The sequence below is a fragment of the Gopherus flavomarginatus genome, chromosome 13 (genome assembly GCF_025201925.1).
Source record: "Gopherus flavomarginatus isolate rGopFla2 chromosome 13, rGopFla2.mat.asm, whole genome shotgun sequence".
NCBI classification, from domain to species: Eukaryota; Metazoa; Chordata; order Testudines; family Testudinidae; genus Gopherus; species Gopherus flavomarginatus.
The window spans coordinates 13,611,984-13,636,719 of NC_066629.1; the positions used below are offsets into that span (position 1 = coordinate 13,611,984).

A 24,736-nucleotide genomic window follows, 5' to 3' on the forward strand; every position below is an offset into this window, starting at 1 on the left:
GCACATTAGCTGCGCCCCAGAATCAGCACCGGCAGACTGATATTTAAGAGGCATAGACAAAGGAGACAAGGAATAAGTTTTCAGTGGAGATTTGAAAAGAGATGAAGAATTGATTGCACGGTGAGAGGCAGGAAAGCGGGAGTTAGCAGAGGAGAAGGCTCTCATACAAAACAGGAGCCAGAAGGAAAAGAGGCTGGGATGAAGGCAACACAGAAAGAAGGGAGACAGAGATTGAACAAGAAAGAATGACAAAGGTCTATGAGGTTGCTTGGATAAATCCATGACCTTATGCTACAAAACAAAAAGAGCAGCACATGCACTTTCAGCCTAACAAGAAAGGAGAGAGCACAGTGTGTACATCCCCCTCAGTAACAGTCTGCAAGAGCTCTGTGAACAAAATGGCTGCTAACTTCTGCCTGCAGGCAGAGTTCTTAGAAATTGAAAGGACAGCACACAGAAAACAAAGACATACCGCTTCCAGAACTAGACATACCACACTCAGGTGACTTCTAAACACATGAAGGGGAGTTTATAAGCGCGACCTAGTAAGAACAAGATGTGAAATCTGAAGGACTGGCCACTGAGAACCCAGCGCTGTGCTAGCAAATGTGGAGTCTTTTCCCCCTTATGTTTAAACCCTGATTAATGCCCAGCCTGCAGGAAGCAGGTGGGGAGGGAGGCAGGGGGTTGCAGAGCACCTGATGCTGTGGGGATCTGGGGCTTGGTGAGTATGCGGTAATGGTGTCTAGTTTTTATATAAATGAATATTTTAACTTCCCAGAGAGTTTGATCCTGGAAGCTTGAGGTCTCTGCAGCCAGACAGAGAGGGAGGCATGTGCTTGGAAATGGTTAATATGTTAACTGTTGAAGGTTTATGGAAGCTCATCCACTTGAAATTTGGAGTAACACAACAGCTGTGTGATCTCAGGGAAGAGGTGGCTATTTGCACCTGAGATTGGTTTGCTAGATCACAGTGGGTCTGGGGTACTTGCAGGAGTTTAAGTGGTTGCGAGGGGATTTGGCGGAGAAGAGGGGCTCTGTGTTGAAACCTTTATTAACAGCCCGTGCCTCAAATGGCTCGAAATGCTGGAACCAACACCAACATGTTTTCCCCATTTATTTATTTATGATGTTGCTGACTGCACTCACCTAGTGAGACACACAACGCTCATTTTATGAGGGCCCCAGGGAAAGAACTGTCATGCAATCTAACGTACTGCATTCAAGAGCAATATGAGTGAAGCAATGCAAGGTGCTCAGTCTAATAGAACAGACAAGAGCAGGGTACAGACAATTTCAGTCCATTTTACACACTGACAAGGAGAAATGACTTCTTATAATCAGACTATGGGCCAAATTCATCCCTAGCTGAAAATTCACTGCAGTCAGTGGAGATACACCAGAAATTCATCTGGCTCAACATTTCTGTCTGTGACCAGGGACAAGATCCTCAGTTGATATGATAAGAATCAATGTTACTTTGTCAAAGTCAATGGAGCAACACCAATTTACACCCATTGAGGATCAGGTCCACAGAAGTTTATACCAGCTGTCTAAGACGGTGTCCCTCTACCCGCCCCCCCAATGCCAAGTACCCAGAGTAACTTTCTCATGGCACAAAATTAAGCTCGTTTCACACTTCTGAGTGTTTATACTTCACTCAGCGCCGTGGTATCTAGTAGCCAGGGGCTGATCTGGATATGGATTTTAAGCACTGCAAAGTGTGTGGTGAGTGTTCAGAACAGGTGTTTTGGTTCAGCCCATTAGAGTGATGGACAGGGGTTTGGAAAATTCATCTCTACATTCAGATTTCAAAAGCCCCAAAGATTGAGAGGGCTAGAATGTGGGAGTTTGGATATAGATTGGTTATAGCAAGTCTGTTTATATAGCTAAAGCACCCAAAGGCCTCCATTAACTTAGTACCTAAGTACCTCACAGTCTTCTATGTATGTCTCCTCACATGTCCAGGTGAGACAGGGAAGTGCTGTTATCCCTGTTTTACAGATGGGAAACTGAGGCACAGAGTGACTAAGTGACTTGACAAAGGTCGAACAGGAAGTTTGCACCAGAGCAGGAACCTGAACGCAGCTTGCCAAGTTCTAGGCTGCTGTTCTAACTCCTTGGGCATCCTTCCTCTCTGCAAACTAACATGCTGCACTGGGGTATGGGGAAGCCGCGGTGTATAAAGTGATACGCACTGGCTCCTCCTCAGCCAGAAGCTTGCCATATAATCTCCATGCAGATCACCAGACGTCATGGTCCTGAGCTGACAGTGGTGTGAGCAGGCGCAATTCCCATAAACATCAACGAGGGGCACAGCCATTTGTGCCAGGGCTGAGGTGGGTCCTGAGCCATCCTAAAGACATTTCTCTACATGCCGAGAGCTCCTAGGAGAGTGGGGCTTATAGCGTAAGCAGCTGTAGGTCACACAGCATGGCTGGACTAATCAAAACAAAATGTACATCATGCTGGCAAATGAATTTGAGGAGGGGAACTGGATGCAGGCAGCCCTGAGCAGAGTCCAGTCACGGGGAAGGGGAGCGGTACTGTAGTTATGGTTTCTCTGTTGCTTTAACGTGACAAAGTTACTGCCGCCTCTTCACTGCCTCTCATTACGCGTAGGGTTGCCAGGTCCCACGCAGCCAGAAGGAGACGCCCTCATTTGGCATTCATTTGAAGGGGGTTTTTTCAAGCATCTCTCTCTGAAGAAAGATTTTGCTGTGGGTGTCAAGGAGACGTTTCAGATCTCAGCCTTCCTTTGAAATTCCCATCAATCAAGCTGTCATATCCTGACAGCTTGCTACGAGGGGTGCCTCTCATTAGGGGCCCCAGCCTAGCTCTGTATCACACATAGCAGGGATTCGTCCACTTCTGGAGCTAGGAATCCTCTCTGAGCAGAGATGTGGAGTGATGGAAACTGGGCAGAGGCAGACAGGGAGCAGCTGGAGGTTGTTCCCATCTGCTGGCTGCAGTGACACGAGTGTCATGGGGCTCAGGCCAGCTCTGCCTCTCCCAAAACCACCAGCACATTGGCACTAATTTGAGATTTCAGCTTAGAAGCCAAGAACTGAATGGGTCGTCGACCCTGAACTGCCCTCTCTCTCGCATGTGTGGGGGTGAGGTGGCATTTCGCAGCTCTCGGCTCAGGTATTGGGTTCATTGACCTGGTGCGCCGTGTCCTGGACCTGCTCTGGGGAGATAACCAGAGTTCTTTGCTCTCCACGGCTGCTAATCCAGCACCTTTGCCCAGCTCCAAACCAACATCTAGCAGGGCTTATCGGAAAGACGACTCATGCCACAAAGAACACTGAATGCCCTCTCATTGCAGATGGACCCCACCATATTTCAGATGGCCCTTGGATTTGGCTTGAAGTCCCTTATGACAGGCAGAGCTTGAGGATGGGAGCGTGTGCATGGTGGAGGTGGGGAGGGTTGTGCTGTTCCCTGGGCCCAAGTAGAAGATTTATTTAGAACAAGAGAGAAAGGTGCTCAGATGCCCCCGGTGATGGCAGATCCATCAATAGACAGACAGGAAAGGGAGTCATTGCCTCACTCAGGCAGATGACTGGAGGGATGGTGGAAAGTACATTTCTTCTCCATTGGACAGGCAGAGTGGATGGTGAATGCCATCCCCACCTCCATGCCCTGGGGAGCAGAAGCTGCTGCAGGGGAGCTCACTATGCTGGGGGGAGGCACAGCTATGACCCACTCTGGGAGCTAGTGGGCACCAGCTGAACAATGTGACCATGAACGTTTGAAGCAGACTGAGCCCTGTCTGGCACCCACATAGGCATCTCTGCTTTGGCACCTGGGGTTCCTGTACGTTTGGGCTGAGAAGAAGGTACTCAGCAGTCATTGCTGGCTTCTCTACCACTGGTCAAAGGTCAGGAGATGGTGGGAAGCATGCTCCCCAACACCTCAGAATTGGTTACTGCGGCCAAGTTGCTCCCGCCAACACACCCCTCCTATCTGGCTGTGGCACTCAGCAATTTTTGCCTCAGTTCTGCGCCCCCGCATCCCCCACTGTTCTTCAGCCAATTCCAGGGTTGGAATGTTCTGGCCCTCCAGCCGGATGACTTCATAGAGTCCTGTCCCTTCCAGAGCCACAAAGTCCTTTAATAAAGGACAGCACAATACTCAAAAGAACTGAACCTTCAGCCCAGGCAAGCTCAGCCAGCCTCCCTTCCTCACCGGCACACCTCAGCCGCTATGGTTTATCCCCGTGCCTAGCCCCAGGCTCCTGTGCCTCCCACAGCCCCACCGTCTAGGTTGGCACTCTCCTCACCCAGGGGTTCAGACAGGCTGCTGCTCAGCAGTAGCCTGTCTGCTCCTCTCCCCTTTCTCCTCAGCCTTCTTCCAGACTGCTTCTTAGACAGGGCTCTGCCCCGCAGTCTCCTCCAGGTCTCCCCTTTCCAGCTGGGCTCACCCAGCTCTTGATGGAAATCCCCAGCTGGGTCTAATAACTACGGTGCTCTGTGCTGCTTGGCTGGCTCCAGCCAGGCGGCGTGGCTGCCTGTCCTGGTGCAGCCACGCTGCCAGCCACTGGTGCTCCAGGCAGAGTGGTAAGGGGGCAGGGAACAGTGGAGGAGGGGTGGATAGAGGGCAGGGGGGTGGTCAGGGACCAGGGCTGTGGATAGGGATGGGGGTGGTCGGAGGGTGGGGAACAGGTGGGTTGAATGTGGGCAGGGGTTCTGGGGGCAGTCAGGGAGAAGGGGTTGGATGGGGCAGCGGGGGGCAGGGGTTCTGGGGGCAGTTAGGGGACAGGGATAAGGAGTGGTTGGATGGAGTGGAGGTCGGGGGGGCAGTCAAGAAGGAGTGGGGGTTGGATGGGGCGGCAGGGAGCAGTTGGGGCAGGAGGTCTAGGGGCAGTAGGGGACAGACAGCAGGGGGCGTGGATAGGGCAGGGATGCCAGGGGGGCCGTCAGGGGGCGAGAAGCGGGGGGGGGGATGGGGTCAGATAAGGAGCAGAGGCCGGGCCATGCCTGGCTGTTTGGGGAGGAACAGCCTCCCCTAACCAGCCCTCCATACTATTTCTGAAACGCAGTGCGGCCCTCAGGCCAAAAAGTTTGCCTACCCCTGCCTTAAAGGCTAACCAGCCTGAGACAGTTACACACACACACACACACACACACAATTCTGCATATAGACAGTGAATACGCACCGCATTACACACAAGTCTTATGTCTGCAGATTGGACTGGGCCGTCAGAGCCACACACCTGAACTATCCCAAATTTCAACCAGCACCTCTTGGGGTTTAGGGCAGCTCATTGGCAAAGTTCCAAACTGGCCCCCTATTCAAAAGGATGCCAAGTTTAGGGGTTCTGGGGTTTAGGTTTGAACTATCTCTCCTTACTATTCGTGCCTCTCATTCTACAGGGATCCACATTTTCCAGCTATTCGTAGAACGGATTCCAGGCGCGTGCAGAGACATACAGTACCATAGAAATGGGACTGCTTGGGAATGAGACTATACAAGAACAATCCCTGTGTATCATTCCTCCTTTTACAGATGGGAAAGCTGACAGCTGGCCTAGAGTGGGCAGCAGGGTTCATGGCTGAGGGCTAAAATGTAAGTAGCGAGGGAACTTTTGCAGTGGAAAGGCAGATGCCAAGTGAATTTAGGCACCTATAGGGTTAGCTGAAGCCAGGCAGGAGTTTTGTGGATCACGGTGCTGCCACACGCACAGGGACTTAGATGCCTGAATCTGGAGTTTAGGTACCCAAATTGCTTTGTGGATCGCATCCATAATTCTTCACCTGTACAGGTCAGGGGATGCTTTATATCTAGCTGGCTATCTGTGACTTTCTGTGGCTCCCATCATCCTAAAAAGCTGTGCAGTGAAGGAGACACTGAAGGCATTTTTAGGCAAGGAGGTCTCCTCTAGTCTGTTCTCCTGGAACAGAAAATAACCCCTTTCCTATAGGAAGCTTGCAGGGCAAAACGGGGGACCTGTCGCATGCAGATGCTTAATATTCCCTATTGATGTCTGTACAAGGCCAATCCTGGGAGATGAAATTGAAAACTTTTTAGCAGCCGTGTGTTATCATATTCACTCCACGTGGCCCATCCTGTCTCTGAGCTGCCTGACAAAAGGACCTAGGTCACTGAGGGGGAGGAAGAGAGAAAAAACACACCTAAGCATGGAACTGCTTTTCTCCCACATACTGTAAGTACCTTATTTTCTAACCTATTGTTCTGCTTCTGCTTCAGTCTATTGGATTAGCAGTGAGTCACAGGGAGCTGATAAGAAGAGAAAAAAAGAGAGAGAGAGAGAGAATGGGTCCTGATTACATCTTCCCAAATAAGCGGTTATCATCCCCCGGTTATTCATGTAGCCATGAATTATTGACTGGCTCCCGGCTCATTAACCGGGAGATCTGGTGGAGAAGGGGCGGACCTGATGAATAGAAATCAGCAGTGGCTCTCAACATCTGTAACTTTTATGAAATGAGGAAGGACTCATTACTTTGCCATTCAAACTCCGGTACAGAAAAGAGAGCGAGATGCCTTTAAGACAGAGCCGTGATTCATTACTCATCCACTGCACTCCCAAGATTTGGTTATTATTCTAAGACACCACTGTTGAATTTGGTCTCCTAATTTTTAATCATGAAGAGGGTGGAAGTATGAGCCTTTTGTGATGAACTCAGAGATAAAAATAGGAAGGGGTTGAGTTTTTTGGCAGCAAAGGGAATGGAATTAACTATTAAAGATCTGAAAAAATTAAAAAAAACAAAAATGGAAACGACTTATCACAGGATGACTTTGGGACCTACTGCTGGCTGAGCTGGAATACTCTGCATCTACACAAATACGGGTGTTTACGTTTACACTTGCACGCACACGCCTGCACCTACTGATACACGCATGCACAAATACACAAGCCTGGGTACAGATGTGCATGCACAGACATACACCTGCACACATATGCACATACATACATGCTCCTGCATACACACAAGCACATGTACAGCAGACATGCAAACCCATACACACAGAGGTGCAGACGTGACACCCTCACAGGAATGCAGTGTCATGGAGTGAGTATGGCATTCTATTGAACAGCATTGAGCTCCTGTAAAGAGATCCCCCTCTTCGTGCAGGACACATGGCCTTTTAGGGCTTCAGGAGTGTAAGGGGCCAAGCCTGGGTGGCACTGTACTGTACTCCAGAGCTTAGCCTGCATCACTGCCCCGATGCTGCAGCTACACTTCTCGAGCTAGCACTGATCTAGCCGTAGCAATGCTAATTCAAGTATATCTGCATATGCTGCAAACACATATCCTGAATAGAATGTCCTAAGAGTCCTTGGCTCTTGCCCAGTATCATCCCTCCTCTTTGGTATATTTGAGGTAATTGTGCAGAGACACAACACAGCTATTGTTCCTCAAGTTAGCTGTGAGGTAGCTCGGGTATGTCTATCAAAGCTGCAATCATTTCCCTTGTCTGCAGTGTAGACAGACTGCCAGTGTGAATTACCACCAAGGGGAACAACATGGCCTTGGCCTAAAGGGACGGGGTCAACTTGTGAAAAGAGCCAAGGACCTCTATGGTCTGCAGAGCCAGGGAGAAGAAAGAGCGAGCTTTGGAGATGCACATTTTAAGACATCTGAAGAAATGCATATTGTACAGGGACCATGCTTTTGGCACTATCATAAATTAACTGCATAGTTAGAGGTCTTCCTGCTTGGACCCCAGCCCTGCAAACTCTTACACATATGAGTTGACAATGGAGTTACGTACATGTGTACAGTTACTCTGACCCAGAAATGTTTGCCAGACCAGGACTGAATCAGTATCCCCCATGTAAGAGGGCTGGCCACCACCCAAGCATCTGCTAGTGGCCAGGGGTGCTTCTGCTGTGCCCTAGGCCTGTCTTCCCCTTCACCAAACTCCACAGTCCTCCTTTAAGGCTGGCTTTTTATTAAATTAACAAAGTTCTCAAGCAAACACAGACATAACCTTCCACCCCACCTTCAGTTAGACAAAATCCCTCCTACCTGAGAGACTGTTCCTTCCTCAGGGACCAGTGCAGGAGGCCCTGTTCTCCTACAGCTTCACTGCCCCAGCTTCCTGCTGCTGCCTGGGAGCATGTGATTCAACCCAGGTGTACTCAAGGCTGGCTCATCCTGTACTCAAGGCTGGCTCATCTCCCCTCCCCCCGCCTGTTACACCCAGCCGAGTGCTAGGACACAGGGCTGCTAGAGAAGCCATTCTTTGAACAAGACATAAAAAGGATGTCCCTGAACATTCTTGGCCACTAACTAGCAAGTCGCTGCTGCAATCAGAGATGTCCTTAATTATTATCAATATTTCTCTGAATAGCACAGTTCCCTGGGGAGAAGCCAGCTTCTGAAAGTGGAGAGAGAAAAACAACCACCTCCCTCTAATTAATTCTGATTGCCTTTTTTTTTTGCATCACATTATTTATCAATTTGTGCAACATGCCTTTTCTTTCGAAAAAAGTATTAACGGAATCATCCCAGATGCTTGCTAATGGGAAGAGGCCACATGGCTGCTGGAGTGGAAATGTACAAATATATCAGCCTCTGTGGATTTCAAGGAGTAAATATATATATCTAAATAGATGAAGTGAGACTTTGAGCAAGCATCTCTGGAGGCCCTATTGGCATGGAAAGGGCTGAAGATATGCTCCCAGGACAAAGATTCATTGTAGGCGGGGGTGGTTCTGAAGGGGAGTGGGATGTTCAGTGCTCGGAGACTCATGGGGTAAGAGGATTTGAAATTTGTGGGAATTATTATTATTAGCACAATGACAACGACACCTAGAGACCTCAGTTAAGATCAGAGTCCCAGACATCGAGTAAAAGACAGCCCCTGTCCCACAGAGCTTGCTATTTAAATAGATGAGACAGGCAAAAAGTAGGAGGGGAAACAGAGGCACAAAGACTTGCCAAGGTCCCACTAGACAACACACTGTCTCCTGGAGAACACAGTTGGTCTCTGGGTGCATATGGAAACATCCACAAATCCCGATGGCTCTCTGCCCTTTAGCACAGACCATTCTCTGGTCAAAAATGTGCATGGTGAAGCAAGCCAGCTGCAAGTCTCCTGTTTACACATAGGGTACGTCTACACTAAGGGATAATTCCGATTTTACATAAATCGGATTTATAAAACAGATTGTATAAAATCGAGTGCACGCAGCCACACTAAGCACATTAATTCGGCGGTGTGCGTCCATGGTCCAAGGCTAGCGTTGATTTCCGGAGCGTTACACTGTGGGTAGCTATTCCGTAGCTATCCCATAGTTCCCGCAGTCTCCCCTGCCCCTTATAATTCTGGGTTGAGAGCCCAGTGGCTGATGGGGCAAAAATCATTGTTACGGGTGGTTCTGGGTAAATGTCGTCAGTCATTCCTTCCTCCGGGAAAGAAACGGCAGACAATCATTTCGCGCCCTTTTTCCCTGGATTGCCCTGGCAGACACCATAGCATGGCAACCATGGAGCCCGTTCAGCTTTTTTTTTTACAGTCACCATATGTGTACTGGATGCCGTGGACAGAGGCGATACTCCAGCGCTACACAGCAGCATTCATTTGCTTTTGCATGATAGCAGAAACGGTTAGCAGTCGTTCTGTATCGTCTGCAGCCGGTGTAGTTTGGCAATGAGATGACGGTTATCTGTCCTTCTGTGCTGTCTGCTGCTATCATGGGTGCCACTGGCTGAGATCGGTCGGGGGCGCAAAAGCAAAACTGGGAATGACTCCCCAAGTCAATCCCTCCTTTATGGTTTCTAAAAATAGAGTCAGTCCTGCCTAGAATATGGGGCAAATGTACTAGAGAAGCAGTGTATCAGAGAGCACAGCTGCTCCATGTCAGATCCCGCAGAAATGATGAGCTACATGCCATTCATGGGGGATGCCCCTGCAACAACCCCACCCGTTGCTTCCCTCCTCCCTCAACCTTCCTGGGCTACCTTGGCAGTGTCCCTCCCATTTGTGTCATGAAGTTATAAAGAATGCAGGAATAAGAAACAGTGACTTGTTAGTGAGATAAAATGAGGGGGAGGCAGCCTCCCCGTGCTATGACAGTCCAGGCAGGACATTAAGCGGTGCGGGAGAGGGGAGCCCAGCATGCCGCTGCTATGATAGTCTAGGCAGTACAGAATCTTTTCTTTACACAGGAAAGGAAGGGGGCTGATGGAGCTCAGCCCCCAGTTGCTATGATGAGGACGGTTACCAGCCGTTCTGTCTCATCTACTGGGAATGACCAGGAATCATTCCTATTTTTACCCAGGAGCCCCTTGAGGCCAGCCAGGGGTATTCAGCAGTTATCAAGCATGTACTGTCTGCCACCGGGAAGGGAAGAGGAGCGGATACTGCTCTTTACTTCCGCAGCATCGTGTCTACCAGCAGCATTCAGCAGACATAGGGTGACATTAAAAAAAGTCAAGAAACGATTTTTTTCCCTTTTCTTTCACGTGCTGGGGGGAAGGGGGTACATTGACGAGCTATTCCCTGAACCACGCCGGACAATGTGTTTGAACCTACAGGCATTGGGAGCTCAGCCAAGAATGCAAATACTTTTCGGAGACTGCTGGGGACTGTGGGATAGCTGGAGTCCTCAGTACCCCCTCCCTCCCTCCATGAGCGTCCATTTGAGTCTCTGGCTTCCCGTTACGCTTGTCACGCAGCACTGTGTAGCCTGAAGATATTTTTTTCAAACGCTTTGGCATTTCGTCTTCTGTAACGGAGCTCTGATAGAACAGATTTGTTTCCCCATACAGCGATCAGATCCAGTATCTCCCGTACGGTCCATGCTGGAGCTCTTTTTGGATTTGGGACTGCATTGCCACCCGTGCTGATCAGAGCTCCACGCTGGGCAAACAGGAAATGAAAATCAAATTTTTGCGGGGCTTTTCCTGTTTACCTGGCCACTGCATCCGAGTTCAGATTGCTGTCCAGAACGGTCACAGTGGTGCACTGTGGGATACCGCCCGGAGGCCAATACTGTCGATTTGCGGCCACACTAACCCTAATCCGATATGGTAATACCGATTTTAGCGCTACTCCTCTCGTCGGGGAGGAGTACAGTAACCGATTTAAAGAACTCTTTATATCGATATAAAGGGCCTTGTAGTGTGGACAAGTACAGCATTAAATCGGTTTAACACTGCTAAAATCAGTTTAAATGCGTAGTGTAGACCAGGCCATAGTCTGGGAGCAGAAATTTGTGAATTAGGTGCCCACCATGCACCAGGAGCATGGAAAAGCAAACAGTCCAGGTCAATGTCCTTGTACAACCCATACGCTGAAAATTACCCAGGTAAACTCTTCCTAAAACTTTATGAGCAACATGTGCATCAGGATGCGTCTGAAAACTATGTGCTAACCTAAGGTCAGGTTTGATACCGTGCTTCAAGTGTCAGCTCTTTGCAGGAAGGGACCATCTTCGTGTTGTGTGTTTGTACAGCTCCTTGCATAGCGGGGTCCTGGGCCACGACTGGGCTCCTAGGTGCTATCACAATACAGATACTCAATAATAACATTGCTCCTGTGGGATAGCACCTTTCTGATGGATTTCTATGGCACTGCTCATGCAGTGAAGTGCTACTGAGTGTGAGTACCAGTAGTACCTCCTTTGGAACTGCCAGGCTGGATCAGACCTGAGGTCCATCTAATCCAGTATCCTGTCTCCAAATGGGGGAGGGGGTCAGTCCTGGATGCTTTGGAGAAAGTGCAAGAAACCTCATAGTGCTAACTAAAAAGGGGCTAGTTTTGAATGAATCTTGCCATCTCCACCCTCTCTCCCTGAGTATCTCAAGTATTGCTGGCCAGAATCAGGATTTGGGAGCTCTGTTCTGGCCCCGGCGATGTGCTTGTGTATTCACGTAGTGCACTGTGAGCTTGTCAACAAGGCATGTTTGTCTCCCGAAGACAAGTCAAGTTTATGAAGGCCTCCTAGTACACTTGCTCTGGGAGATTGTTTTCACATGCCCCCCCTGATCTGCATACAATCGCTTGTTGTGTTAAAGTCTTTGCAATGGCGTCTCTGCAAGGAGCATTCTCCAGTATGAACCTACTGCATGTGCATCCCGATGCATTTTGGGACAAGGCTTGCCTGACGTCCTATTACTTTTGAAAAGCTGGGATTTTAAACTGCAGACTATATCATCTCCTCCTCCCCTCCGGCGGAAGGCGCTGAATAGTTTGGAAGGAAGTAGCCACTTGTTCTCTGCTTGGGATCAAGTGTAAACATGACTGTTGGTGTGAATTCCACAATAAGCTCAGTGTTAATGACAACTTTAACGGAACAAAGAATTAATTAGCTAATGTACCTTTTTTTCTGTGATCCACGCACACATACACACAGCATGGGGCTGGCACATCCTATTAACTGCCTAGCAATTGTACAGGTCTGACTTTGCTTTGAAGCTAACAGCTGTTACTCCCATTAGCATAAGGAGGGGCTAGAAAAGTGCATTAAAAGAAGAGGAGGGGATGCTCATGTTGAGCCATCTCTGGAAACCACAACCACAGCGTACAGGTTATGGTTACGTGCGACCTATGGAATTTTAGCTTGTGAGCTGAAGTCTGAGATCAGGTGACTCATCCAAATAGCACAAAATAGGGAAAGGGGAATGCAAGCAGGTACCGACTAGGGACAGGATCAGCATGTCTGCTGTCAGCTCGGACAGGAGACAGCTCCCTTCCGGGAGAGCTGACTCCTATAGATTATGAGGGTCTGATTTGAAACTTGCAGCACTGGGCAACGCCCAGTGTTCAAAAGTCAAGAGTCAGGACACCCAAAATTACGAGAGTGTAAAAATACTGCATTGGGAATTCTTTTTGACATCTGGGTTCTTCACCTTTAGGTTTCATGGTTTCCAGCATTTCTCCAGAACCCCGAAGGATAGAAGCAGCTCACTTTTCTGTGTAACAAAAGCTGAGATTCTGATGTACCCAAACGACGCCAGGGTCAAGAGCTTTTATGAACAGCACAAAATACTGCAAGACTCACAGTAAAACTGTGAGAGTTGGCAACCCTGAATTCTCAGCTGAGGTTAACAATAGGTTGCACTTCCACAGAACCTTCTGTCTGAGTATCTCAATAGACAGGCAGTCCCTCTCCTCCCTCCCCGCCCCCAGCAGGAATCCAGGACAACAATGAGAGTTGGTGTATCACCCAAGGCAGGCTGCACAGGGAGTCAGTTGCCCAAGAAGTCCTGATTTCCAGAACCCCTGCTAAAGCCAATAACATTCCCCACAGTCACACGGTAGGTTCAATGCTGTTTGGGGAATTTTGCTCATTGGACAGGTCAGCTTCAGCGTCTGGCTCTGCATCTGCACACACAGTAAGAAGCAGCAAATCTTCTGCAGGTGCTTGCTTACAAGACAGTTCCTTTAAGGTCAAGTGATCCCATGCATATATTGAAGTTAATCCTCCTGATCGGATTGAAGAGACCCATTGCACTGATATATCAGAATGGCTCACAGAAAACAGAAATGCAGCCCCATTTCCAGACTTCCCAACAGTCCCGGGTTTCATGGGACTGTCCCCCTTTGACCCATACAACACCCTGTCCTGCTTGAAGTGGCTTCTGTGCCATAGGGCTGGCTAGGCTCCGCCCCCTGCTCCAGGCACTGCAACCTGGCTCCTGGCACTCAGGGTTCCAACACCACTCACACAAATTTGACCTGACTGCCTGCTCGTTAGGGAGCATGGAGCAGAGCCCAGCCAGCCCCGTGGGTCAGTGAGTGAGGGGTGGGCTCGCTTTGCTTCCCCCCAGGACTCCTAGCTTATGGGTACAGGACCCAGCCTGCTTAAGCCACTTGAAATGTTGGGAGGCGTGCCCTCCTCACAAGCACAGGCTCCTGCTGCTTCAGATATAGGAGAAAGGCAGTTAGCAGTGTAAGGCCTTAGACTCACAGCTATGTAGTTTCTATTCCTTCCAGCAGAGGGCAGCAGCACACATTACTCACATCATTGCAATACCTGGTTCCAGCAGAACCGAAGGCCAGCCAGAAACGGTTCATAAACTAACAGGCTGATTTTCATCTGCCTCCCTTCTTGGTGAACCATTGCTCTGCAGAAGTCACTGAGCGGAGCTTGTCAGAAATCAAAAGACAAATTTAAATATCCTCCTGTGCCCCTCCCCTCCACATAACATGGACGGTAACAAATGCCAGCCCACTCTGGGCGCTGCACACCTCCAATGGCCGCTGTAGCTTCAAGGCAAATATTGGCACCGCTTAACTCTGTGCAGCCCACATCTTTGCACTGCTAATCCCTCCCGGCCCTTCCCAAACGGGTGTCAGCCTCGCTACTGTTGTGAGCGCTCGCTGTGACAGCTGCCTTGCAGGTCGTTCATTTGGAAGATAATTATAAAACGTAGCACATAAAGACTAAAACAATATATTATTCCTTTCCAAGCTCCCCACACAGCAAACCAACTTTGGCCTTTGTACCAGATCCCACTGCAATGCCACATTATGCAAATAAAACCTGGACTGCTCAATGAATTAGACCAGCTGTATCATCTTTGCCCTGTTTCTTAATGCTAAGGACCTGGTGAGTTCGAACTATGCACTGTTGGTTGTTGGGAGCTCTGAGTTTTACACACTTAGCAACGTGGTAATGAACTGAAAGGACAATAGGTTATTTTGCAGCACAAAAATAGTATGAAAGCACTTCCTTTTTATATAGGAAGTGCATGGGGTTCACTTAACTGATGTGTAATTGCACAGGAACTGCATGATCCTTGCAGTCTACACAATAACAACAGGAGAAGAAGTTGGACTGCCACTTGGGTCTCTTGTTGATAAGTAGTGCAGTCCATGGGCCTCATCAGTCAATGTCAATGTGCGTTTTGACTGAAGAAGGGCAGCAGGATTGGACCTAATACCACCCCCTGCCATCACAGGGCATTCCTCTTGCCAGACCCATCTGATTCTCCTCTGCATGAAGAACTGTTGTAGCTGGGTGCTCCACAGCTGCATCTGCTAAGTTTTGCAACCTTCCCCTGAAGGAACAGGGGTTGAGGCTGGCCACAGCCTAAGAAGAGCAGGGCAGCTACTGCTGCCCTCAGAAAGCTGTGTGGTTGCTGTCTACTGGAGAAGGGAGAAGAAACAGACAGGAGCAAACAGCACAGCCTGAGGGAAACACGCTAAAAAATAAATCAAAAGGAACGAGGAGATAGCAGAGAAAAATAGAGCTGACAGTTTACAAAGTGCATCTCTTTCTTGGCCCTATTTCCAGTTTTTCTGTGAGGGCCAGCGTGGGTAGGTGGGTCAGCAAAAATGATGCCACATTTCCATCACTAGAGGGCGTAAGGAAACATCGCACAGCACTGAGAGTCTGACTTGCTGAGATGCTGTTGGAAAGAGAATTCTTTCCTGCCTGCCTGTCAGAAGAGGGACAGCACTAGATCAATTCAGAACCCAATATGAAAATCTCCATTGATCCATCTATCTATCTAGCCAGTGAGAGAGACAGAGAGAGGGAGAGGAGCTGGTTGGGAAGTGATTTTTTCCCCCACATAAAAATTTTAACAAAAACTACATTTTTCATCTTTCTCAAAAACATTTTGTTTGTTTTAATCAAAACACTGGAATAAAGCCACCATTTTTTTTGAAAAGGAAGGAGGGGATTTTTTTGTTTGGTTTTGGTTTTTTGAACATTTCCATTTAATCGAAAAGCCAGTTATTGTTGAAAAAAGGTTTTGGGAAAAAACGTCTAGAATTCCCAATAGCTGGGTAGATGGTACACATGCTGATAGCTAGCTAATGATTTCTTATTTGGAATATTATCTCTGCAAACAGAAGAGCAAGAAACTTAACCCTAGAAAATTTCTGGAGCTGCCAGATACTAGCTCAGTCAAGCCCTGAGCTGATCTCTGTCAGGTGGAGCAGAAAAAAGTTACCCCAACCCCTGTCTCAGGTCTTGTGAGAACCTTCTGAAAAAGCCCCGAGCCTGTTAAACCCTCTCCGCAGCACGAGGCTTTGTGCCTGGCCGCATTCTGTTTTGTTTGTGTGTGAGATGCCCTCAGACTGCGTCTCTTTAAACTTCAGGGTACTGGCAGCTATTAAGGACAGAGGTCAGCGTCTGACTCTCAGTGACTGTAACTGATGGCTCCAGTTCTGGCTGTCAAGAAGGTGAGAAGAGAACTAACCAGATCTGGCAGGGATGGAGAGAGGGTAAACAAGAAAAAGCCATGGGCTCTGTCTATCTATGTGTGTATATAGTCCCATCCCCAGAGCCACTGAGCACCCCATGTGTGCTAATGAAGGTAGTTGCATAAATAGCACCATTTTACAGAGGAGAAACTGAGGCACAGAGTAACTAAGTGATAGCCCAAGACCACACAGGGAGTGTGTGGCAGAGCTGGGAATTGACCAGAAATCCCCTGAAGCCCAGTCCAGTGCCTTGCCTGCAAGACCATATGTTCCCTGAAGCTGCACTGCTCTGATTACTGAGATACTACCTCCAAAAACTGCTGTGCTCCTGAGCCAGGGAAGTGGGCTCACTTAGAACTGATAGGTAGGCCAGATCTGGGGCACAGGCACATCATGGAGCTAGGATCAAACTGTAACTTCAGATCCTGAGCTGGACTCCCAGGCTGCAGTCCATCCCGTGACTTTCCAGGACAGGCCTGGTTTCAAGGGAGCCCTCTGGTGTGATTCTGATAGAAGACAACACGGTGCATTAGGCAGTCTGGCAGCTATCAATCATTACAGGCTGTGTGTGTCTCAGTAAAGAATCCCTTCTGCATTCATCAGAAATCCTGTCTTTCCAGCTACAGGCAACGCTATGGGCTTGAATGCTGACTTATAGCTTGGGCCCATCTAAGCTGCATATACTTGGACTTGAACCAATGACCAAGTAAAGAAAAAGGCCCCTGGAGCCACCATCAACACCTGGAGCCACCCACTCTTAGCCTTATCCTTGAGCAGGGAGGAGCAATTTGTGATAACAGCGATATCTATATAAAATAGAGTGATAGCCCCTCCCGGTAAGCAGGGCTCCTGGTTGCACACTGACAGATCAGAGAATGCAAAAAGGAAAAGAAAAATGGAATTCATTATTTTTTCCATATGTCAAACATTTTCAAACTATTTTAAAAAGAAAAAGAAGAAAAGAAAAAGGTTTATTATTTTCCACCGGAACAAAAAGAAATCTCAAATAAATCCTGCTTTCCAGCCCTTGCTCCAACAGGCTGCTGCTCCTGGGAGTCACTTTTAGATCTCCTCTCTTGCTGGCAGGTTGAGAGAGCTTCTGCACATTCTAATGAGACTGAAAGGACAAAGAGCCCCATCAGTGCCACTTAGCCCATCCCTCCCTGCTCACATATTGTTGCTTCAAGGTCTCATTTGCTGCTTGCCAGGATGCAACTAATTTGCTTGCACATACACGGAACTAAATACAATTGAAAAGAAATGCACACATGCAATAATACTTCCATGCACTTTGAGTGGAGCTGATGTCACCGCTGTGGGGTTCGGCTTTATAGACCAATGGTCATTCTCCAGTTTGCACAGAAGGGACAGATCAGTCTGTGGTAGGCTGCAGCCTGTCTCAGGCTCTGGTTGCTTTACTGCAAAGCACATCACACACCTCTGTCTGCAGGAATAGAGGAGAGGTGGTAGTGTGGTTGAGTGGATAGGGAGGGCTCAGCTAGAATTAGGTTCCAATACTGATTCTTATATTGTCGCGCTGAGTCATCGTGTCCAAGTCATTCAAGCTTGGTGCTTCCGTTTCCCCATCTGTAAAAGGTTGGTGATGACAGGTACGCATCTTTGTAAAGGGCTTGGCAAGCTGTAGATTGGAACTGCACTGGAGATTGGGAGGTGCCCAGATATTAGAGTAACAGAGGCCACCTAATTACGGAGGATGGATAGATGTGTCATTGAGCTGAAGCTATATATGCTTGAGCGCCATTTACTAGCACTTTATGTAGTAACTATTTACATACATACACACATAGAGCACCCTGTAACAGCAGGTACTGCACACTGTGAGAGAGAGGGGACCCCGCCAGATTGCGATTCAGTGACTCCTATGTTCCTGATGGGGCTTCCGATGATACCCCAGTTCCTCCTGCAAGAAAGGGGACTGAGATCTGCTGGCTGGAAATGAACTTCACCATAATCCTGGCCACAGTTCATTTAAAGTCAGTTGGAAAGAATCTTCTCCCTTCTGCGGACACTCTCATGAGGATGGAACACATGGCCCTTCAGCAATTACTAGGGACGAGGTGCCTTGAAAGTCTTTCCACTGTGCCTCCAGGAAAGATGGACAAAGAGGCAGGATGGAAGTTCATGCTGCAACATGCAGTGCTGACTAACCAGCTGTTTTCCATGCACAGGCCAGTGAAGATACCTAGCTCTGCTCCACCCACCCTGGCCACGACCTCCAAATCCTCAGGAAGAAGCACTGGCAGGGTAAAAGGGCAACCGCTGGTTATGCAGTGTTAGGCATGCTGGGTCTCTGTGCATCCTCTGACCTCATTCTGCAGGGGTCCTGCTGCTTCATTTTGCAAAGCACAAGAGGACCATGTGGCTCTAATTCAGCAGATATCCTTTCACTGTTATTGTCCCAGTTCCTTCCCCTCCTTGCAACCTGTGTTGATGCATTAACAGTAACACAGCCCTGTGTTCAATGGCTTTCTCTCCCCCACCAGCGCCCAGCTCCCGCTCCCTGGGATTTGCAGCTAGTCAGTTTGAGCCCGCTGATCTGGCCTGAGATGAGGAGAGCCCCGGTGTGCACTGATGGATATTGGGTACTCTGTCACTTTCAGAGATTGAGACATCACAGGCACACTGTGTCAAGCCTAGACTTCAGTTCCAAGATAAATTTATTCTATTCTGAGTCTGGAAGGATTGATTTTTTTTTAAAGGTGAAAAGATGCTTTTCTTTTTCGCTCTTCTCTCTTTCTTAAAGGCCAAACCTTTATCTGAAAAACAAGCACAGGCACCACATGCTCTCCTCTAAATCACCCTCACCCCTCTGCAGTGGCTAGTTATTATTGCTCTTCTCTCTCAGCTGCACCCTGAAAAAAAGTCAGAAAGTCTGGCTCTGGCTGTAGGGACATGGAAGAGGTAGTGGGAACAGGTTAGTCAGTGTTAAAACCAGGCTGGGGAATGATTCACCAGGCCAGTCCTCATTCCAAGAATGTGGGGTCTTGGTCCACAAAGAAAACGCAGTTTTCTCGTATTTATTCCTTATAAAAAGATTATGTGCTGAATAATCATCTCTCCTTGACTCATACCCTGAGTTTCTCCTGCCTTCCGCAGTTCCTCCAGCTCAAGGCAACTAGAGTGAAAGGAAGTGACAAGCTTTAGAGGTCAAGTCTTCTCCTACTGTGGTTCCAGCACTGCCCCATGGACTCATGGGGGCAAAAGCCCAGCAGAGGCTGCATTTATTCCCATCCCTCAAGGAGGTTGTTTCATGTGTGGTGGTAAAGCACGAAGGTTCTTTATCCAGGGATGGGCCTGAACAGCATCCCTTGCTAACTTTTGATCTATGCAATGGGCCATTCAAAAGACTCACTGAACTTTGGGAAAGTTTCAATCTGTCCTTTACAGCTTGGCCTCACCTTTATGGCCAGAGCAATCACAATAGTACAGGCCTGAAGTCCCATTGATTTATGCAGCTACCCTCAATAAGGCCTCTGCCCAGCAAAGTGCCGAGTGCCCTTGACTTTCAATAACTTCAGGGTGGTTTGGGGTCACTCAGCAGCAGGTGGGAAAGTTCAGCACCTGAAATCAGTGAGCCCCAGATGCATGCAGAAGAGATGGGCTTGTGCCACAATATTTGGATTCAGATCAGGACAGCTGTGCAGTTCTGGGGCATTTGGACCTGGGCGTTTGTTTGAGGTTCATTGCTAGTTTACAGCTGCTGGAAACTGGATATAGACACTTCAGATCTGTCATCCTACAGCTTCTGTCTACCTAGCCATCTGTTCATTCATCTAGACATGGCCAGTGCTCCTGTTTGCAGCTTATTGATTATAAGCTTTTGGAGAATCTCAGCTAGGGGCCTATAGACTGAATGTTAATGGTTATTTTTCAAGTCTCTCTCATGATGCAAGTGACATTTTTACACATCTAACATGGGCTTAAATCGCTGATGAACCAACCATAAATCACCTCCCTTCTTTCTATCCTATCTGAAAATTTGCCTTTTCACTTTAGTGTTTGATTGAGTCTCTCAGAAAAACCCCTGCATATGAAGGATGCTCTAAAAAAAATCAATTGTATTGTATTGCACTGGGTTGAGGTGCCCATGTGTTGGTTTGGATATGGAGATGTAGGTTCCAGCTTAATATATGTTTTTATCACTGCTCACAAATCCAAGGCAACAAATGCTGTATGTATTGGTTAAACTGAATATGTTGTTCACAGTGCCATTACAGCTATGTTGGTCCCAGGATATGAGAGAGACAAGTTGGGTGAGGTAATAGCTTTTGTTGGACCAACTTCTGTTAGGCCACGTCCAGACTAGAAATTAAAATCGATTTTAGATACGCAACTTCAGCTACGTGAATAACGTAGCTGAAGTCGAATTTCTAAAATCGAGGTACTCACCAGTCTGGACGGCGCTGCATCGATGTCCGCGGCTCTCCGTGTCGATTCCGGAACTCCGTTCGGATTGATGGAGTTCCGGAATCGATGTAAGCGCGCTCGGGGATCGATACACCGCGTCCAGACTAGACGCGATATATCGATCCCCGAGCAATCGATTTTAACCCGCCGATGCCGCGGGTTAGTCTGGACGAGGGCTTAGTGAAAGAGACAAGCTTTTGAGCTACGCACCGAGCTCTTCTTCAGATCTGGAAAAGGTATTAGAGTACCCCAGCTAAATACAAGGTGGAACAGATTGTTTCACATAAGTAGTTAACATATATTCTAAGGGACCATTCAAGATGAAGTGGCCCATTAACATCACTGCAGTCATAGGACAAAAAGGGGGTCAGTGGGTTATAGATTGTTGTAATAAACCGCAAGTCCAGTGTCTTTATTAAGACAATAATTTTTATTGTCTAGCAAAGTTATGAATTTAAGCTCCCAGGCTCATCTTTGGAAGGTGTTGTGCAGGTTTCCTTTGAGGATGAGGACTGAGAGGTCAGATATTGAGTGATTGTTTTGTGAAAAGTGTTAGCCTATGGGTTTTTGTCTTTATGAGTTTTCTGTGTGAGTTCATTTGTGAACATAGTGATTGTCTGGTTTGACCCATATAATTGTTATTGGGCCATTTAATGCACTGGATGAGGTACACCACATGCTGCATGTGTCGGACCCATGAGACTTGAAAGGTGTGTTGTGGGGGGTACTGATCATCATAGTAGTGGAGATATGTCTGCGGGTTTTGAATCAGTTGTATATCCCATACTTTCTCTTTGGAGTATGTGCTGTGGTATCTAACTGCCTGGCTGTAGACAGCAGATTTCTTGGTGTGCTTGGGCTGGCTCTGGACAAAGGGCCAGCTTCCTCCAGAACACAACCAACTTCCTCCAGAAACTCTGCAACATTAACAGCCTCCTTCAGAACATCATCCTTGCCACCATGTTTGTCACTTTACTATACACCAACAAGCCTCACAATGGCGGCATCGATACTCAAGTTATATCAATGATATTTTCATTCTCTGGCCAGGTGATTTAAACTCCCCCATAGATTTCCACCACAGCTTCAACAACCACCACTCATCCATCAAACCCTCTTTAGAACATTCCCACTCTAGCATTAAATTCCTGGACACCATGATCATCTTCAGCAATGGAACCCTACAGAAAGAAACCCACAGATCACTACACTTACCTTCACAGATCCAGTAACCGACCCAAGCACACCAAGAAATCTGTTATCTATAACCAGGCACTCAGATACCACAGACTATCCTCCAAGAAGAAACTCCAGGATACAAACTTTAACACATTTAAAACTTCCTTCCCCAAACAAGGACACTACACTAGAGAAGGAGATCACCCCATGGATTGGGCTGCCCAACTACCCTGGGCCAGCTCCAGTTTTTTTGCTGCCCCAAGCAGCGAAACAAAAAACAAAACAAACCAACCAACCAAACAAAAAACGCCGTGATTGGCAGCACTTTGGTGGCAGGTCCTTTGCTCCGAGAGGGAATGAGGGACCCACCGCCGAATTGCTGCCGAAGACCTGGACGTGTCGCCGCTTTCCACTGGCCGCCCCAAGCACCTACTTTGCTCACTGGTGCCTGGAGCCGGCCCTGCAAATACCCCATGAAAACCTGCTTCAATACAGAAAAATAACCCTTCAGCCGCACACCCTTAATTGTCACCTACCACCGCATGCTGAAATCCATATGGGGTATCATGAAAAAATTATAATCCATACTTGATGGGGACCATACTCTGAAAGAAATCTTTCCCAAACCCCCTCTTTTGGCCTTCAAATAAACCCTCAAACTCACCAAGCTCATCAGAAGCAGCAGCTCCCCACAGACCAGGACCTCCCATCCCAAAGCGGCATCAGCCCTGCCATAACAACAAATGCAAAACTTTCAGACGTATCTCCACTGCTACAATGATCTACACTCCCCACAACAGACATTTCAAGATCCGTGGGTCCTACACATGCCTCTCACAACATGTGGTGCAGCTCATGCAATGTGCTAAATGCCCCAATAACAACTGTGTGGGTGAAACAAGACAATCACTTCGCTCACAAATGAACTCACACAGGAAAATTATAAAAGACAAAATTTCTGTATCACCTCGGGTGAACACTTTTCACAAAACAATCACTCAATATCTGACCTCTCAGTCCTCATCCTCAAAGGAAACCTGCACAACACCTTCCAAAGATGAGCCCGGGAGCTTAAATTCATAACTTTGCTAGATGCTTAAAATCATGGTTTTAATAAGGACACTATGATGCCTGATTAGTGTCCATTTATCCTTTTACGTAGAGACTGTCCAGTTTGGCCAATGTACATGGCAGAGGGGCATTGCTGGCACATGATGGCATATATCACATTAGTAGATGTGCAGGTGAATGAACCTCTGATGGTGTGGCTGGTGTGGTTGAGGCCTATGATGGTGTCGCTAGAGTAGATATGGGGACAGAGAAGGCAATGGGGTTTGTTACAGGGATTGGTTCCTGGGTTAGTGTTTCTGTGGTGTGGTGTGTAGTTGCTGGTGAGTATTTGCACAAAAGCAAATACTCTCTCTTGGTACTGACACCTCCTCATCAATTATTGGGAGTGGACTACATCCACCCTGACTAAATTGGCCTTCAACATTGGTTCTCCACTTGTAAGGTAACTCCCTTCTCTTCATGTGCCAATATATATTTATGCCCGTATCTGTAATATTCACTCCATGCATCTGAAGAAGTGGGTTTTTTACCCACAAAAGCTTATGTCCAAATAAATCTGTTAGTCTTTAAGGTGCCACCAGACTCCTCATTGTATTTATGCTAAACAATTGTCCCACCTTGTATTTAGCTGTGACACTCTGAGTACCTTTCCCAGACTTGAAGAAGAGCTCTGTGTAGCTCAAAAGCTTGTCTCTTTCATCAACAGAAGTTGGTCCAACAAAAGATATTACCTCACCCACTGTGGCTCTCTAAAATGAAGATGTGTCACTTTGTGATTATCTATTGGCTGCACTGAGAAAATGCATACGGGCTGGTTGGAAGTGAAATGCGTTGATGCATTGACTCCAGCTGCACTCTCACAGATTAATATGCCATCACGATAACATGCAGGTTCTCCCTCTGGGATTAGCTACTATCTGGGCACATTGCAAGTACTCAGAAGTACAATAATCCTCCCACAACCATAACTGCTGGCCTTCCAAGCAAATCTGATGGAACTGGAGATAAACATTATGGATGAAGCTGATAATTTGATTGACTGTATCCTTAACCAACATCACTCTTTTACTGTGGCCATGCAAAGCATCTGAGCTCAGGGTCTCAGCTCCACTCAATACCCACTGGACACAACCAAGGGAGGCAGTGTGTTGCAGAGGAGCTGGTGGCAGCTCCATGGTCCTAGAGCTGGTTCTATGCCGTCTCTGGCGTTTTACAGAGCATTTTCAAAGCAACTCTAAATGATGCCAGCTGGCTATTGCCCCCGCAAAGCTGAAACAGCTGGGAATAGTCAGTGTGCAGTTGTGCTCCAGCCATGTCTTCTTCCCATACACATCACCAATATGACTACTGTACTGGAAGCTAGGGGTAGGATTCTCCTGGCTGGTTGTCTGTCTAGGGACTCCTTTACACTGGAGAATCCTTAGCTGGGGAATCTGCTGAGTTTATGGCAGATGAGATTCTAGCCCCTTGTCTATACTGATTATAATTTACTTGGCTACTCAGAGGTATTGCAACTGAACATCTGCAGCACAGCAGGAATTCTTAAGTTGTCCATGTTAATATGCTGCTATGTCAACCCAATTGGGATTTTATTTGGCACAAGTGTGACTGCAACCTGACAAAATGCTACAAAAAAGAAGAAAAAAATGCAATATTTTAAGTGCCATGAGTAGATTCCTGTTTTAAGACAAAACAAGAGAAACATGATTTTATTCTAATAATGGGCCCCAAAAGGAACCTCAGATTCAAATCCTCCTAGATTTCAGGGACTGAAATCCAGGAGTCACAGACTTTCCAGAGTTACAAACCTATTCAAATTCTTACTCAACTCTCTGGAACCAAAGCTACCTCTTTGGTTTTGGCCTAGGTGGGATAGAAAAATGGAAAGAACTGTTTTATGGATCTGGTTCAGATACTT

The 24,736-nt window shown here is 47.6% G+C and overlaps 1 protein-coding gene across 2 annotated transcripts in view; it reads right to left on the reverse strand.

Annotated features, from left to right (window-relative positions):
- The window catches only part of KIRREL3 (kirre like nephrin family adhesion molecule 3), a 737,495-nt gene that overhangs the window by 187,113 nt on the left and 525,646 nt on the right, over positions 1–24,736 (reverse strand). The gene's annotated exons all lie outside the window — the stretch shown is intronic.